The sequence below is a fragment of the Eumetopias jubatus genome, unplaced genomic scaffold (assembly GCF_037043125.1).
Source record: "Eumetopias jubatus isolate StellerSeaLion01/CBP00866 unplaced genomic scaffold, mEumJub1_p1.0 scaffold_13, whole genome shotgun sequence".
NCBI classification, from domain to species: domain Eukaryota; kingdom Metazoa; phylum Chordata; class Mammalia; order Carnivora; family Otariidae; genus Eumetopias; species Eumetopias jubatus.
In genome coordinates, this window is record NW_028274819.1 from 76,506,466 (window position 1) to 76,522,537 (window position 16,072).

Below are 16,072 nucleotides of genomic sequence, written 5' to 3' on the forward strand. Positions count from 1 at the left end.
CTCTAACTAAACTGTGCTTGGACTGGACTCCTGGTCCACAGTAATTGTAGTAATAGACACGTGCTGTTTTAAGCCACTACGTTTTTGATAATTTGTTCTGCAGCATAGAAAGTTAATACAGCAGCTCCTACAAAGAGGGAGAAACAAAAACACAGAAGTGACAAAGAGAAATAACAGACAGCTTTATACTTCCACACTGGCAATGTTTTATATCTGTTGTCAAGAGTTGCTAGCACCTCTCTCTCACCCCTTAAGTTTTTATAAAGGCATTATCGACATCCATCCATCTGTTCGTTCATTTGATAAATATTTTTTACATATCCCTCACTCTAGGAGTTTCTACCACAATTAGATTTATATTCCTGTCAGGTGCTTTCATATATATGCAAATGATTACATGGTAAGACATATCTGCTAAGTGTCCTGAGAGCAGTATTTAGAATGTGTGTGTATACAGCATCAGTCCCTTCTGGTCACTTGCTCATGGAGCTTACTTATGGTCTGTTGGAGGACCTAAAAAATAAAAAAATAAAATAAAATAAAACAAAACAAAATAAAACAAAACAAAACAAAATAATTGTATGATTACATGTATGATAGAAGGTATAAAAGTACAGGGTTATCTAAGAGCACTTAGTGAGGGACCTAAGCTAATGAGAGAGGTTGGGGAAGGTTTCCTGGAAGAAGTAACATATAAGCTGAGTCTTGATGCATAAATGAAAGTTAGCCACCAGCAGGTTTGGGAAGTGTGTGCTGTCAAAGGGAATGGTACGTCAAAGGGCATGAGGCAAGAAAGAACTTGGTGTTTGCTAAAGAACTGAGCAGAGGCCAGTGTGGCAGGAGCATGGTGAGAACAGGGTGGAATGAACAGAGGGAAGGGGGTAAGGTGGGGAGGTTGGCAGTGGCTAGCTTATACAAGTCTTGGTGAAATCATCTGTGACTTTATTTTGCAAATTTTTAAGTGTGTGGCTAAAGGATGATTTTCTTTCTCTATTAGAGACAGAAATGTTAAAATGGGGAGAGGGCACAGAGTGAACACAAGGATCTTAGATTTCTGGCAGGGTGTGAGGGAGAGCACAGAGAGGTGTGCTGAGAGGTGCACAGAGAGGTGTAAACTGAGGTCACTGCTGTGGGAAGTAGGACAGAAGATGGACTCCTTAGGTAGGTGGCAAATTAGGTCCTGTCAGATGGGGAGAAGTGGCAATTATGAAACCCAGGTTCCTGGGAGAGCTGGAGAGGCAGGAAGAAGAGAACCACAGTTCAGCTTCCAGAGAGACACCACTAGCTTCTCAGGCATCAGCAGTGCAGGGAAGCTGTCTGAGGCACTCGGTAGGTGCATTCTTATGAGGAATAGAGTAGACAGTATGGCCATTTCATGTGCCTGGGCATTGTACACCCACGTGCCGTCCAGCAGAGACCCTCCAAGCCAGAAGACTAGAGTTCTGGGAGCCCTGCTTCCCCCAAACCAGCAGCGTGACCTTGGGCCAGTCTCTTGACCAGTCTGGTTCCAGTTGCTTCACTGGGTGTGGGAGCTCAAAGTTTCCAACAGGAAAGGTCACTCCTGTCTTCATGGGCTATCACTGCCAGGGGCCGTCGGTCTCACGAAGCCTGGCCTGGGAAAGTATGAGGGGTGAAGGATACTTCAGGAAGGAAGATCAGGCTGCATTCATGAGAATGGGCTGGTGTAGGGAAAGCAGGGAGCTGGCACCCCCTAGGATCTGGGACTGTACACTGGGCTCCGATGACCACCGTGGCTGGCGTCATTACAGATACTGTGAAGTCACATGCCCCAGAGACCCATAATCCCCGGTTGGTTTTTTCCTTTCATCTGCCAATCTGCTCAAGTCCTCAGATTGCATTATTGTTATTATCGTGACTTCTTTCTTCACAGTGTAACAGTTCTAATTAGCTTCATTTCCTGTTTTCTCCCCTCAGGGACCAGTACAGGACATCTGATGGCATCTGCATGCCCAGAGAGGGTGGAATTCAGGAACAAAGTCCATGAGCTAATAGCCTGGGGAGAGGGTGGTCTTCTCAGGATAGGGGTGAGGCTGGGGGAGGAAGGAAGAGAGCCCAGCAAACAAAGCCTGCTCGGGAGGCTGCTTCCTCATCAGCACCCAGTAACCCAGCTGGGAATAATGCCGTTGGCCTGCAGAGACCACCCCCTCGTTGAGTCTGGAGTTCCCTGGCCTTGTATCAGCCTTGTTATTTATCTGATTCTTCATTTCCTGAATGGTTTGGCTGCAAGAACTTCTTCAAGGCTTGATATGCCAATCTAATGGTATCTCATAAGGCCAGGGACTGCCCGATGCTCTTGATATTTGTACCTTTCAAATAAAATCAGGCCTGGGGAGGAAGGAGCCTAACTGACCTTGGTAACCTCAGTGCCAAACACTTTGGGATATTTCATGGCAAAATCGATTGTTGCATTTTTTAAGATTTTTGCTGTTGTCTTTTTTTTTTTTTTCATTTCAGAGTAAGGTCTTCCAAAGTTCCAGGCTAAAGAGCAAGACACGGTGTTCAAATGTGCCTCTCATTAGCTGTATGTTCATGGCCAAGTTATATAAGCCATCTAATCTCAGTGTCCTCCCCAGTAAAGTAGAGCTAATAATAATACCTACCACATGGGAGTGAGATGGGGAATAGATAAGATAATGCATGTTTGGGTGCCAAATGGCTGCATATCACCAGCAATTTAGATCCAAAAGAGCCAAAATCAGTATCATGAGGATCTGTGTGGCAGGAAGGAAGAGGGAGCATATGACAACATAACAGAACCTCACTTATGAAGAAGCAGTTCACTGGGGCTAGAACACATGTTTTAGAGTCAGACCTCGGACCAACTCCCAGTTCTATCATTTACTACGTGGGCAGTACTTTCTTCTCTGAGCCTCAGTTTGAGCATTTGCAAAACTGGAATAAAAATAGTATTTGCTTTATAGGGTTGCCTTAAGGATTAAATGAGATGATGCATCGTGGTAGAGACTTGCTAGATATCCAACGAAACTGTTTCCTCTCCTTCCTGGGTCACTAATAGATGACATTTCCTAGCCTCCTTGCATCTAAGTGAAGTTGTGTGACTAAGTTCTGGTCACGGGAGTGTGTGTGGATTGAAGTGATATATGCTACATAGTCTAATCCCTGTGGTCTTATATACCCTCTCTTTCCTCTTCTGCTAGGTGGATGCAGAGAATCCGGTGGGGGTGAGGGGAACTCCAGAGCTCAGGGAAGGCAGAGCCACTGTGCAGAGGGAGCCCAGGTCTCTGAATGACTGGGTAGAACATAGCATTCCTCTCGTTGCTCCTGCCAATGCGTGTATTGGATTATGGCTGGAACTACCGAGATTTTTAGAATTATTTGTTAAAATATTTAATCTATGAGAATGATCTATTCATTCTCATAAAGCACATAATCATTCTTCAATAAATGTTAGCTATTATTATTATTATTATTATGATTTTCTCCCTGACCAGAATGGCTGAGTGGGCAGTTCCAAGCCCCCCATACTTAAATAAGGCTTAACACCACAAGTGCACTTTTGTTCTCTCCTCTGGCTGAAGATTGACTTCTAAATCTCTGGATTCCCCCCAAAAGAAATTAAATTATTCATTTATCCAATCAGTAAGTATTCACCAAGTCCCTACTATTGATATAGCTTGATTAGGTGCTGGGAAATGCAGAGATGACAATACCATCTCCATGGAATCTTCAACTTCATAAAGAGACACTGACGCATGAGTGACCACATTATCGTGCAGAATAAAATGTGTGTCCTACTCTCACCTCATCATCCTAAGTTGTGGCCTGTGACACTTCTTTTTTTTTTTAAGATTTGTTTATTTTAGAGAGAGAGGGGGAGGGAGGGAGCGCGTGGGTGCCTACGACGAGTAGGCGGAGGGGCAGAGGGAGAGAATCTCAAGCAGACTCCCCACTGAGCATGGAGCCCGATGCAGGGCTCAATCCCAGGACCCTGAGATCATGACCTGAGCCAAAGTCAAGAGTCAGATGCTCAACCTACTGAGCCACCTGGGAGCTCCTGGCCTATGATACTTCTTTAAAAATCGTTAATAGTCTCAGCCCCGGGTAGATCTATGGGAAAGTTTTGCCACTTCCCCGGCAACCTTCTCCTTGATTTTTACATGCTCACAGAAAGAGAAGAGAAGGGGGTTAAGCTGTAGTAGTTGTTGTTTCCTTGAAAACCAAATGTGTCTTTGTATGGTGCTGCTCTGTGGAGCCTTGCAGCCTTCCCAGCTTCTCCCTTCCTTTCTCTGCCTTCCCACGATTGGGAACCTGTGTGCCAGGAGACCCCTGCTCCTTCTGCACTGTGCTCATGCATCCTGTTTCCCAGGGCAGGATGAGCCGCTGTGACAGTCTAGCGCTGGTTCTGTTCAACTTTGCCCCCTCCCCTTCCTGGAGCTCAGGTCACTAAATAGACAGCATTCCCTTCTGTCCATTATAAACACTGACGTATCAGGGAACTCATTTGTTTTTGCTGAGCCTGAACCCACACAAGCCATCACACACTTTTTCAATACAGACTTCCAGGCAGCTCCACCAAACCAATCTTTGTTTGCCCAAGAGCTAGAGGTCTATCTTTGGTAATAATAATAATAATCTTTCATTTCCTTAAACTTATATTTTAGAAAACTTTTAGATATGGATAATCTAATAAGCATCTTGAGGGTAGGATGGTGTATGCTATTCTTTTGTACCCTTCTCCCACCGTTCTCGGCTCTAAGGAGAGCTCACCAAGTACTTGAGGACTGAGAAGGAGACTCCTCCTATTACTCCCTTTTTCTGATTTTTAAAAATTGAAGTATAATTGACATATGATATATTAGTTTCAGGTGCACAATGTAGTGACTCAACATTTAAAAACATTACAAAATGATCACCATAATAAGTCTAATTACCATCTGTCACCATACAAAGTTAACACACTATTGTTGTTTATATTCCCACAATATTATTGTTTATATATTGTGTATATTATGTATATGTGTATATTATGTACATTACTTCCCAATGACTTATTTATTTTATAACTGGAAGTTTGTCTCTCTTGTTCCCCTTTACCCATTCACCTTCTCCTCCAACCCCCTCTCCTCTGGCAACCATCAGTCTGTTCTCTGTATCTATGAGTCTAGTTTTGTTTTGTTTTTCTGTTCATTTGTTTTATTAGGTTCCACATATAAGTGAAATCACAAGGTATTTATCTTTCTCTATCTGACCTATTTCATTCAGCATAATACCCTCTATGCCCATCCATGTTGTTGCAAATGACAAGATTTCACTTTTTTATGGCTAATACTCCATTACGTATACCACATCTTCCTTATCCATTCATGTGTCAATGGACACTTACGTTGCTTCTATATTGAGCTATTATAAATAGTACTGCAATGAACATAGGGGTGCATGTATCCCTTCTTCTGATATGTGCTTTCATTCCCTTCCCAATAGATTCTTTCTCAATCACAGGTCCCAGCCTCATTAGCACTGCCTGTTTGACGGGGAACGATACGACCTCACAGGTTCATCTAGTTCATCCCTCTGCTCCCAAACAAGCTACTTCAGTGACTCAGCACTGTGCTGAGTCTATTGGAAGAGGACAGCTGTTGGGGTCAAGAGTTCTTTCTTGGAAGGCCTGCTGGTAAAACCAATGGAAGGTCTTTGGACCTGTTTGCTGATGACTAGTTGGCCCAAAGGATTCCAAATTCTGACCATAGATTTTTCCTTCTGAATATATCATTAGGTCTGGTTGTGTGCCAGACCAGCTCAGAGGCAAGACTTTGTGACTGTGACTTTTCATTCATTATTATTTTTAGGGCAGATCTGTTTCTCATTGACTGGGGCTTGTTGGACCCCTTCTTTGCCTTGTCATGCTCAGGACAGCCCACATGGCAGCTTTCCAAGGACCACGCTTGCCCAGAGGTGATGTCGCCTGCCTCTCCTGACTGGTGGGTACAGGCCTGGGCTAAAGCCGCCTTTGTTCTTTCACGGTGGGTTGCTTTTCCTTGGGCTTGGATGGCTCAGCAAAAGTTATTGGACACTCTGCAGGGTGGGAGGCCTGAGCGGCAGAGTTTATGTTGGAAACTGTGTACGTTGTTCTGGGTTATCCTCACGGTGCCTCTATTTTTCCTTTTTGTCTGACAGGGTGAATAGTATGGAGTGGGGTGGGGAAAGTGTCACGCACAAGTCGATGCATTTGGCCTCGTAGGATGGAGGGCCCTTTCCCAGCAATGTGAAGGCAGGTGAAGGCCCAAGGGGAGAGGGGGCCAGTGAGGGTGGGGTGAGGCAACTGTTGAGACTCAAAGCTACCCCCAAGCATTCTCAGGGAAAGGGGAAAAGAGAGAGAAACAATAAAAGGAAAACAAAAGATGGTAATAGATCAGGGAGGTAGGAAAGAGGGTAAAATGGGAGGAAAACGTTTCTTCAATAAATCCTTTCTAGATTACTCCAGCCTCATTTGAACTCCTACAGAATCTATTATATACATCAAATAATTCACCTCACACTGTATTCAGGTGTGTACTTAGATGCCGCTCTAGCCTTGCCTTCCCCCTCAGAAACTGTCCTCCTCTTTGGTCTGAATTCCACTCCACAGTGAGTGACCATCGAAAGCCCCTTGCTGTGCTCTCTGCATCTCCCAACCTCACTTCCTCAGGCTCCTGGTGTCTTCACTCCTCAGACTGGGGCCTCCCCTACCCCACATCATCCTCCTCAAAGCTGCTGCTTTCCTTGGGGGGAAATAAAATCCACTCATGCCAAGAATATCAGGGGTGCAGAAAGTTTATAAAGCACTGGGGAGTAATAATGTTCTCCTGAGAACAACTTCTGGCCGCCATCTTTCACTCAGCTGCCCACTCTGCTTTGCCACCTTTCTCCTAGGTCTGTGCTCCCACCTACCCACGTTTTCCTCAGTGTGAGGCTGTCTTTTAACTCTCTCCCTTCCCCTTTGACACTCCTCTCCAGCTAGTTGTCTGGAAAATACTTTTCCTTACCTTTGGATGGCACTCTACAGTATACAAGGTGTTTTCATAAGCCTCATTAAAAAAAAAAAACCTTCATAAGGATTTTATGAAACTCAGCTATTAATTCAACTAATACCTGGTAGAACTGGGTCTTAAAGCCATACGGTGTTTCTCCGTGTGCAGCATCCATCCACCTCTCAGGAAGAGCAAGGAAGGGAATGCAGGGAGCTGGGTCTCTGAGGTGGAGGAGAGTATGAACAGATACAAGGAGAGAGGCCAGAACTGTGGAAACGTTTCTCAGGCCCCAGGATCTGCCTGTTGGCTTTTGTTTTCTCGTTCACTAACCGAAGTTCATGACCACCGTCACTCTTCACCTATCCTTCCATTCTCTCATTCATTCATTCATTCATTCACCCAACATGTCTTAGTGTCTACAACATTCCATGCAGCGGTGGTGCTTCTGTTTTCTTGGCTTTCTGTGGAGGGACATGCACCTCTGAGCAGCCACAGGCCCGGAGTTCCAGTCTGGAGCCAGAAGCAGCCTCTGGAGAATTTTAGCAACAGGAGGTAAGTGGGCCACTCGTCTGCAACTGTGCCACCTTCCTATTTTTCACCCACATGCTTGAGCAAAGACTAAGTCCCACATGTTTTTCTATAAATATACATAAGACTCCATTCCAGAGAAACACTCCAAAGCCATCCCATCTTCCAGGAACTTCTCGGATGGAAGCTGGATGTGGTGGTCACCCAGCTGATCTGCTCCCTCCTTCTTCATGTGCTTTCCACACATGGCTTCCAGAACCCCTTATCTCCTGGTTTTCCCTGTACCTCATTGGTTGTTCCTTTTTAGACGCTCTGAAGTTTTCCTCTCTTCATGTTGCAGGGCTCCGGGGCTCAACCCTTGGTCTTGTCTTCCCCACCACCATCATTTCCTCGGTGATCTTATCCAATCTCATGCCTGTACCAACACACGCCAGCAACCCTCACGTTGACCTCTCCATCTCAAGTCCAAGCTAGTGTATCGTAGATACATCAAGCTTCATAGTCCAACAGAAACTCATCATCTTTGTTCACAAATCTGCTTTGCCTGTAGCTTTCTCTACTTCAGATGATGGCAACTCCACTTTCCCAGCTGCTCAGGGCACTAGCCTCGGAGCCATCCTTGACACTCTTCTTTCTTAATTCACTTCTAATCCACTGGCTTGACATGAGCCTAATCCAACATCTCCCACTTCCTACAACTGCACCCCTAGTGTCATCTCCCATCTCTCATCTCTCTCCTAGTTTGTTACAACACTTCCTACCTGGTCCCCCTGCCTTTCCCCTTGCCGTCTATCCTCAACACAGCTGCCAGAGGGATCACTTTGAAACATAACTCGAATCATGTGATATTCCTTTTCCCCTTATTGACAAACCTTAATGGCATACCTGGATACTCAAGTACAAGTCAGAATCTCTACAACGATGAATTAAATTATCACATAAATGGCTGCAACTCCCCACTCCTCTCTATATCTGCCTACTTTACAAAGTAACTGTACAACTCCTCCCAGCAAAAGGTGGAGTCTTTTCCCCACACCTTGAATCTGGACTGGTCCTGTGATTTGCTTTGGCCAAACACAGTGTAAAGGATAGCGTGCCACCTCCAAGCCTGGGCCTTTCTCAGAACTCTGCTGTGCCCATGTAAACAAGTCCAGGCTAGTCTGCAGGACGGTGAGAGACATGTGGTCTAGTCACCTCCTTGCCCCAGCTGGCAGCCAGTCAACAGTCAGACATGGGAATGAGGCCATTCTAAAATAGCCAGCCTTAAACCAAGCCACCTCCTGATCCTCAGTGAGAAAATCCAGCTGAGATAAGCCCAGCCTGGCCAAGATCATCAGAGCCCAGCTGAACCATAGAATGAGGAGCAGTAGAAGCAGCTTATTGATTTAAGCTACTAGGTTTTGTGGTTGTTTTTTATGCAACATTTTGGTGGCAATAAAAAAGTGATACAAATGACCCGCAAGGCCCTCCATGATCCACGACGTCCCTTATTTCTCTGACTTTATCTTCTATTACTTTCTGGAAGCCTCATTCACCATGATCTTGCTTTTCCTGGACTATACCAAGTATGCTCCAGCCTCAGGGCCTTTGTACTTGCTGTGCTCTCCACCCGGAATATTTTTCTTTATATACCCTTACTACTACTCCCGTCATTTCCTTACATGCTTAAATGACACTTCAGCAAGGGTGATATTCAAAATATTTTTAAACATTAGATCATGAGGACTGACAAATCAGAACTGTCAAGGGATCAGAAGAGAGCAGGATCAAGGGTCCTGGTTGCCTGCTGCTGAGCTAGGAGTTCATCTTTTAACAGAGGGGCCAGGACAGCCAACTTGGACAAGGTAACAATAAAGGGGCTCCAGGCCATGCTTGTTGAACAACTGGTAAGGAAATACTATGATATTTTAACAGAACTATCAGCTCTGATTATGAGGAAGATGTCCACCCACCATCCTATCCCCCACCTCCCTCACTCCAGCATACTCTCTAAGCACCTTGTTTGACTTCATATTTCTCCAAAGCACTTTTATCACCATCTGATTTATAACATATTTGTCCATTTACTTGTTTATTACATTTCTACTCTTCTCCTTTTAGAACAGTGAGGTTCAATAGAAGTTTCTGTAATTGTGGAAATGTTCTACTACTGGCCTGTCCAATACAGTAGCCATGAACCACACACGATTAGGAAGCACCTGAAATGTGGCTATGGTGAGTTAGAAAATTGAACTTTTAATTTAATTTTACTTTTATTAATTTAAATTTAAATAGTCTTCTTTAACTATTTTTTTAAGATTTATTTATTTATTTTAGAGGTGAGGGAGGGGGCAGAGGGAGAAGGAGAATCTTAAGCAGACTCCACGCTGAGTGGAGCCCAACACGGGGCTCAATCTCACGACCCTGAGATCATGACCTGAGCTGAAACCAAGAGTCAGACACTTAACTGATTGCACCACCCAGGCGCCCCGCCTTTTGTAACTACTATCATACTGAACAGCACAACTCCAGAATGTAATCAAGTAAGGACTTTTGCAACTTCTTCACTACTATATCCCCAGTGCTTAGAACAGAATTTGGCTGAATAAATGAATGAACAAGCGAATGAACATGGCAGGCAGGGATGGCAGCAGATAAGAGGACCTGTCCATACCAAGTGCTCTAATGCCCATTGGAGGCTATGATAGGGGATGGTTTGGAGAACACAGAAAACGGACCTCTTACCTACTCCCCACATCAAGCTCTCAGTTTGGTAGGATGTACTGAGTAGAGGAAGATTCCTAATCTGGATCACAGTGCATTTATTTTTCAGCCTTATCCCAACCGGTTAACTAATGGGTCTGGCCTAATAAGAGGTTTTCTCTGGCCTGTCCTTGTGGAATATCAGTGAAGGAAAGGACCCTATAACACTGAGATTTTCTTAGCCCCAGTTTTCCAGGGCGCCTGGGACAGAGTTCAGATGCTGCAGAATGACTCACCTATAACAGCAGAAAGAGCCCACACTTGGGAATTGTTCTTCCTACTGACCCTGTGGGGCTGGGAAGATCAGCGGGGAGACACACCTGCGCCCAAGGGTCAGGCAGTGCTCAGCGACTCTGGGGACCAGTCGCAGGCAGACATACCAAAAGCAACCAGTCCCAGCCCCTGGTATGTGCATGACCCAACCCCAGGACCAATACTAGCTAATATTATACCCTCATTTCACTATCCAAATTGGTTCATTTGTGACAGTCCTGCTTATACCTGCTGTCCCAATACGCAGTCTGTGCAGTGTCCTTTCACTCTCGAAAGTGTCCTGATTATAGAAGATGATAACTTATATGGTCTTCTCACATCTTAGTGAGCTCTTACTCTGTGTCAGGCATTGTTTTAAGCATTGCACTTTTTTTCTCTTACATTTATACCTTGCAACCCAGAGGGCAAGTATTACCACCATTCAACCAGGAACCTGAGAGGCTGAAGGACTGGCCTGCTGTTCTGGAACCAACAGGTTTAGACTCTGGAAGTAACTGGATAAATAAGCATCAGGAGCCTCCTTCCTGGGGCTCTTAGGAATGTCACACAGATCAAGCACCTCCTCCCACCTCCTAAAACATGTTTCTATTGGAGAGCAGGCCTGCCAGGGAAGAGTCTTTCCCATGGCAGACAATTGTTTCTTTCTCAAGCAATCAGTAACATGACAATTCCCCGGGTGAAGGGGCCTGTGTCTGTTTTCGTGGGACCATTTCTCACATCCAGCTGAGCAATGCTCACACTCTGGCTTTATGTCACAAGAGCCGATATTTCTCCCATGGGAGATTTGAAACTCTTAGAAGGAAATGGGTGGAGGACCAGGGCCAGGTCTAAAGAAAGCCATCAGAGGCCCTGGGTTGCAGAGTATGGATGGAGAGGTCCTGTCCATCCCAAGCCTTGTGGACTCAGCATGTCAAGTCAGGGCTGAGGAAGAGATAGGCAAACCAGAATGCACAAACCACAGTTCTGCAAGTCAAAGCAGAATCAAATTAACTCATGCAGTTGGATGATTTCCAGTTTGCTTATAAATGTCACAGAAAGGCAGTGGTAACACCATGGCTGTATTCCGTCTTTTTTCACTTTTTTTTTTTTTTTGGAGTCTTTTTAAAAAAAGCTTTCAGCTCTGTGTATCATTGAGAATGTTAACAATAGCTTACTGTTGAATAGCTCTTTATAATATAGAAAATGTCTTTTAAAAAATGTCTTTCACATCTGTTATCTCAATGGGCCTGACACCAACCTGATGAGGTAGACAATTCTGTTATTAATAACTTTGTTTTAAAAAAAGTGAGCCCACTAAGGTTTAATGAAGTTAAGTGATTTGTCCAAATTCACCTGTGTTATGATAATAATAAGCATTGTTTACCAGAGTGCTTAAATGCTTTACATACATCATCTCAATGCTCACAGCCCACCATGAGTGGGAGACATAGTTCTCCCAGGGAATGGCGGCTAGATGGGATGTCTGCCCAGGGTCAAAGTCATGGGACGAGGTGGAGAGGTGGAGCTGGGACAGGAACCCAGCCCCACTCTTAGCCCAGTCTGACTTGAAATCCCGTGTTTTCCCCAACACATCAGGGAAGCTTTATGTTCCTAAACTTTGATTCAAAATGGAAGGATCTGTCTTACTAGAAGCCTGGGACTCTCAGTGGACAAAGACAGGTGGGTTAGAAGGAATCCCAGAGTGAGATATGAAGAGGATCTGAGAGGTGTCCATACCACTAATCTCTTTACAAATGTAATCTGATTTTTATACTTGGCTGCCCTGTGAAATTGGAATTATTTCCATTTTACAGATGAGGAAACTAACACTTTGTCTGTGATCACAAAGATGTGAGCTCAGGTCTGCCTGATTTTAAAGACCATGCTTTTAACAGGAGGCACCATTTACATATGATAGAATGCACAGATTTTAAGTCTACAATGCCATGCATTCTGACAAATGTATATAATCAGTGCTCTAAACTATATGTATAACATATATATAGTTGGTTCTGTGACTATGGAGAACCGACACTAATACAAGTCTACAGATCAATCTGCAGAGAACTGACATCTTAACAATTTTGAATCTTCTAATTCATGCGTATATCATGCCACTTACTTAAGTTCTCTTTAATTTCTCTCGGCAATATTTTACAATTTTCAGGTCTTGGGTATCATTTTTAGATGTACATTACCAAGTATTAGATGGTTTTTTTGATGTTATTATAGAGAGTATTTTTTAAAATTTCATTTTGTAATTGTTTGCTGTAACATACAGGAATACATTTTACCTTTTTTAAACCCTGATCTTTCATCTGGTGACTGCGGAAGATTTTTAACTAGTGCAATGATGATCAAAGAGGTATTTTAAGAAGAATAATTGGGGAAATCCAAATCAAAACCTCAATGAGATATCACCTCACACCAGTCAGAATGGCTAAAATTAACAAGTCAGGAAACGACAGATGTTGGCGGGGATGCGGAGAAAGGGGAACCCTCCTACACTGTTGGTGGGAATGCAAGCTGGTGCAGCCACTCTGGAAAACAGTATGGAGGTTCCTCAAAAAGTTGAAAATAGAGCTACCATACGATCCAGCAATTGCACTACTGGGTATTTACCCCAAAGATACAAATGTAGGGATCCGAAGGGGTACGTGCACCCCAATGTTGATAGCAGCAATGTCCACAATAGCCAAACTGTGGAAAGAGCCAAGATGTCCATCGACAGATGAATGGATAAAGAAGAAGTGGTATATATACACAATGGAATATTATGCAGCCATCAAAAGGAATGCGATCTTGCCATTTGCAATGATGGGGATGGAACTGGAGGGTATTATGCTGAGCGAAATAAGTCAATCAGAGAAAGACATGTATCCTATGACCTCACTGATATGAGGAATTCTTAATCTCAGGAAACAAACTGAGGGTTGCTGGAGTGGTGGGGAGTGGGAGGGATGGGGTGGCTGGGTGATAGACGTTGGGGAGGGTATGTGCTATGGTGAGCGCTGTGAATTGTGCAAGACTGTTGAATCACAGATCTATACCTCAGAAATAAATAATACATTATATGTTAAAAAGAAGAAGAAGAAGAAGATAGCAGGAGGGGAAGAATGAAGCGGGGGGAAATCGGAGGGGAAGATGAACCATGAGAGATGATGGACTCTGAGAAACACACTGAGGGTTCTAGAGGGGAGGGGGGTGGGAGGATGGGTTAGCCTGGTGTTGGGTATTAAGGAGGGCACGTTCTGCATGGAGCACTGGGTGTTATACACAATGAATCATGGAACACTACATCAAAAACTAATGATGTAATGTATGGTGATTAACATAACATAAAAATTAAAAAAAAAACTAAAAAAAAAAAATCAGAAGAATTGTTCACCGCCATATTGGTTGGATGCCTCCCCATGAGGATACACGAGCCTTAGTCTGAGCCAGTACCACAGACTGTACTTCTGACCTCAGACAGCTGCCTGTGCATTTGCACTCCTGGTCAACTGTGTTTGCTTTTGGGCCAGAGAATGTGGATAGATGGTGGCAAACCCATTCATCACCCCAGCTGGCAAAGCGGCTCAAAACACATAGCCTAGGAGTGGGAGCGCAGCGGCGTCCTCTAGGGCTGTGAAGACTGAAGGAATGCTACTATAAATGACACAGCACCCAAGCACCTAAGTTGATGGAAGCTGAGGAGGGGAATGTTAACTATATACTTTTTGAAGCTTAGGTGAATTGTGAGGATATTCATTTATATACAAGTTTGTCATCAGCTGCTCCTTTTCTGTATCCTGGCTTTCTGGCACTGGCTTGGAAATCTCCCTGGGGTCCTGACAATCCTGTATCATTTTCTACTTCTATCTATTTTTATAAATCATTGGGCTGAACTTGGGAGAATTTCCAAACACCCCTTTTGTAGGAATACTCCAAAATATTAAGCTTATTATTATTTCACTACAACAGGGAGGTTGACAGAAAGCTTTTAATTTCCTTAGAAAAATAACAAAAGAAGAAAAAAAAACGCAAACATCCTCACCTTAAACATCCTGTTCATTTCTTTCTTTTTGGTAACTCGCTTCCTTATCTTGATAAGTATAACGTTTCATGCCCCTCTTCAATATGATTCAAAATTTCAAAATACATTATATATCACAAATAACAATAAACCAAACAATGTTTGAGCATATCTATTTTCAAACTCTGAATGCTTGCAAAGGTTCTGACATGCCTCTTCTCTACCAGGTGAAACATATTTATTTTAAAGGTGCATTTTCAAGGTATATTTACTGGTTTTAAACGGCAAAGGAATGCGAGATGTGGGTAAAATTTACCGGAGCCTGGAGACAACAGACACGCACGTGGTTTTATAAAGCATAGATTTTTTTTTCTTATCTTGACTCATTTGTAAGTCACCTTATATAGCTTTGACAGTTTGTACATTTATAGAACTCTTCAAAGTTTCCCTCTAGTCTACGAACTTATTACATTCAGAGTCTGATGTAAGGAAAGGTAGGAACACTTTATTTTTGGTGCTCTTGGAAGGCTCTAAGGGCAGATCTAATCCCACAGCCCCACCTCCTAGGTGAATACAGCAACACTAGAAAGGCTGGGTAATCTCTGAAGGTAACACAGCTAGCTAGGGGCATAGCTTAGATGGGGACCACATCTCTTGATTCTTGAGAGGATTCTTTCTGTTACTTTATATAGTTTTAATCTTTCTCCTCCACTTGTTTTTTTCCTTCTCCACTTTTATTTTCCCAGTAGGATCCTGGTACCCTCATCTTGTCCCATTATAGTGCCCTACTGACCCTCCATCCTTTATCCGTCCCTGCAGTTTTCAAATCAAAGTGCCCCACCCATTTCCTCTGTGTCCCTATTCCCAGGGGTCCCACGACTGTTGAATCTTAAGAGCCAGTGTGGAATTGAGTATGAATGACTGTTCATGGTTCAGTTTTGCTTCTTGTCTAAAGTAGCTTGAATGCTTTATCTCATGGACAATGAATATTTCCGAGAGTTGAATTTATTGACACCTCACTGTGTGCCAGACACTGTGCTTCAGGATTTCGTATAAATTATGTCCCGGATATTGTGTGCATTATGTCATTCTCTCATTTGAGGAATGAGTTATAAGAGACAAGTCCAGTGAGTGATATATTTAGAGACAGGTGGGGTTATCCTGCCCCCTTTTAAGTGATATCATTCAGGCAATAGCCTGCTGCCCTGGGCACAGGGCCAGCAGCTGAGAGAAGCCTGTCTTCCTCCCCAACTACTTCATTTTTCTGCCTACTGAGTCCTCTGTTCATGCTAATGAGTGCCCAAGCAACGGGCATTGCTGCCTTCAGGGGTATTGCCGGAGCTGCTCTTCTGCTACACTTCTCAGAGCTGGGGCTGCTAATATGCCCCGGGTAGTCCAGGCCTCTGAAACTCATTGTTTGCCAATGAACAGGCAATAGCCAGGCTACAAAACACCACATGTGGCTTACATGGAGAAGTGCCTAGAAAAGAGGCCCTTGATGTCAAGTTAACCATAATTTTCTACTCGGCAGATTGCCATTAGTACC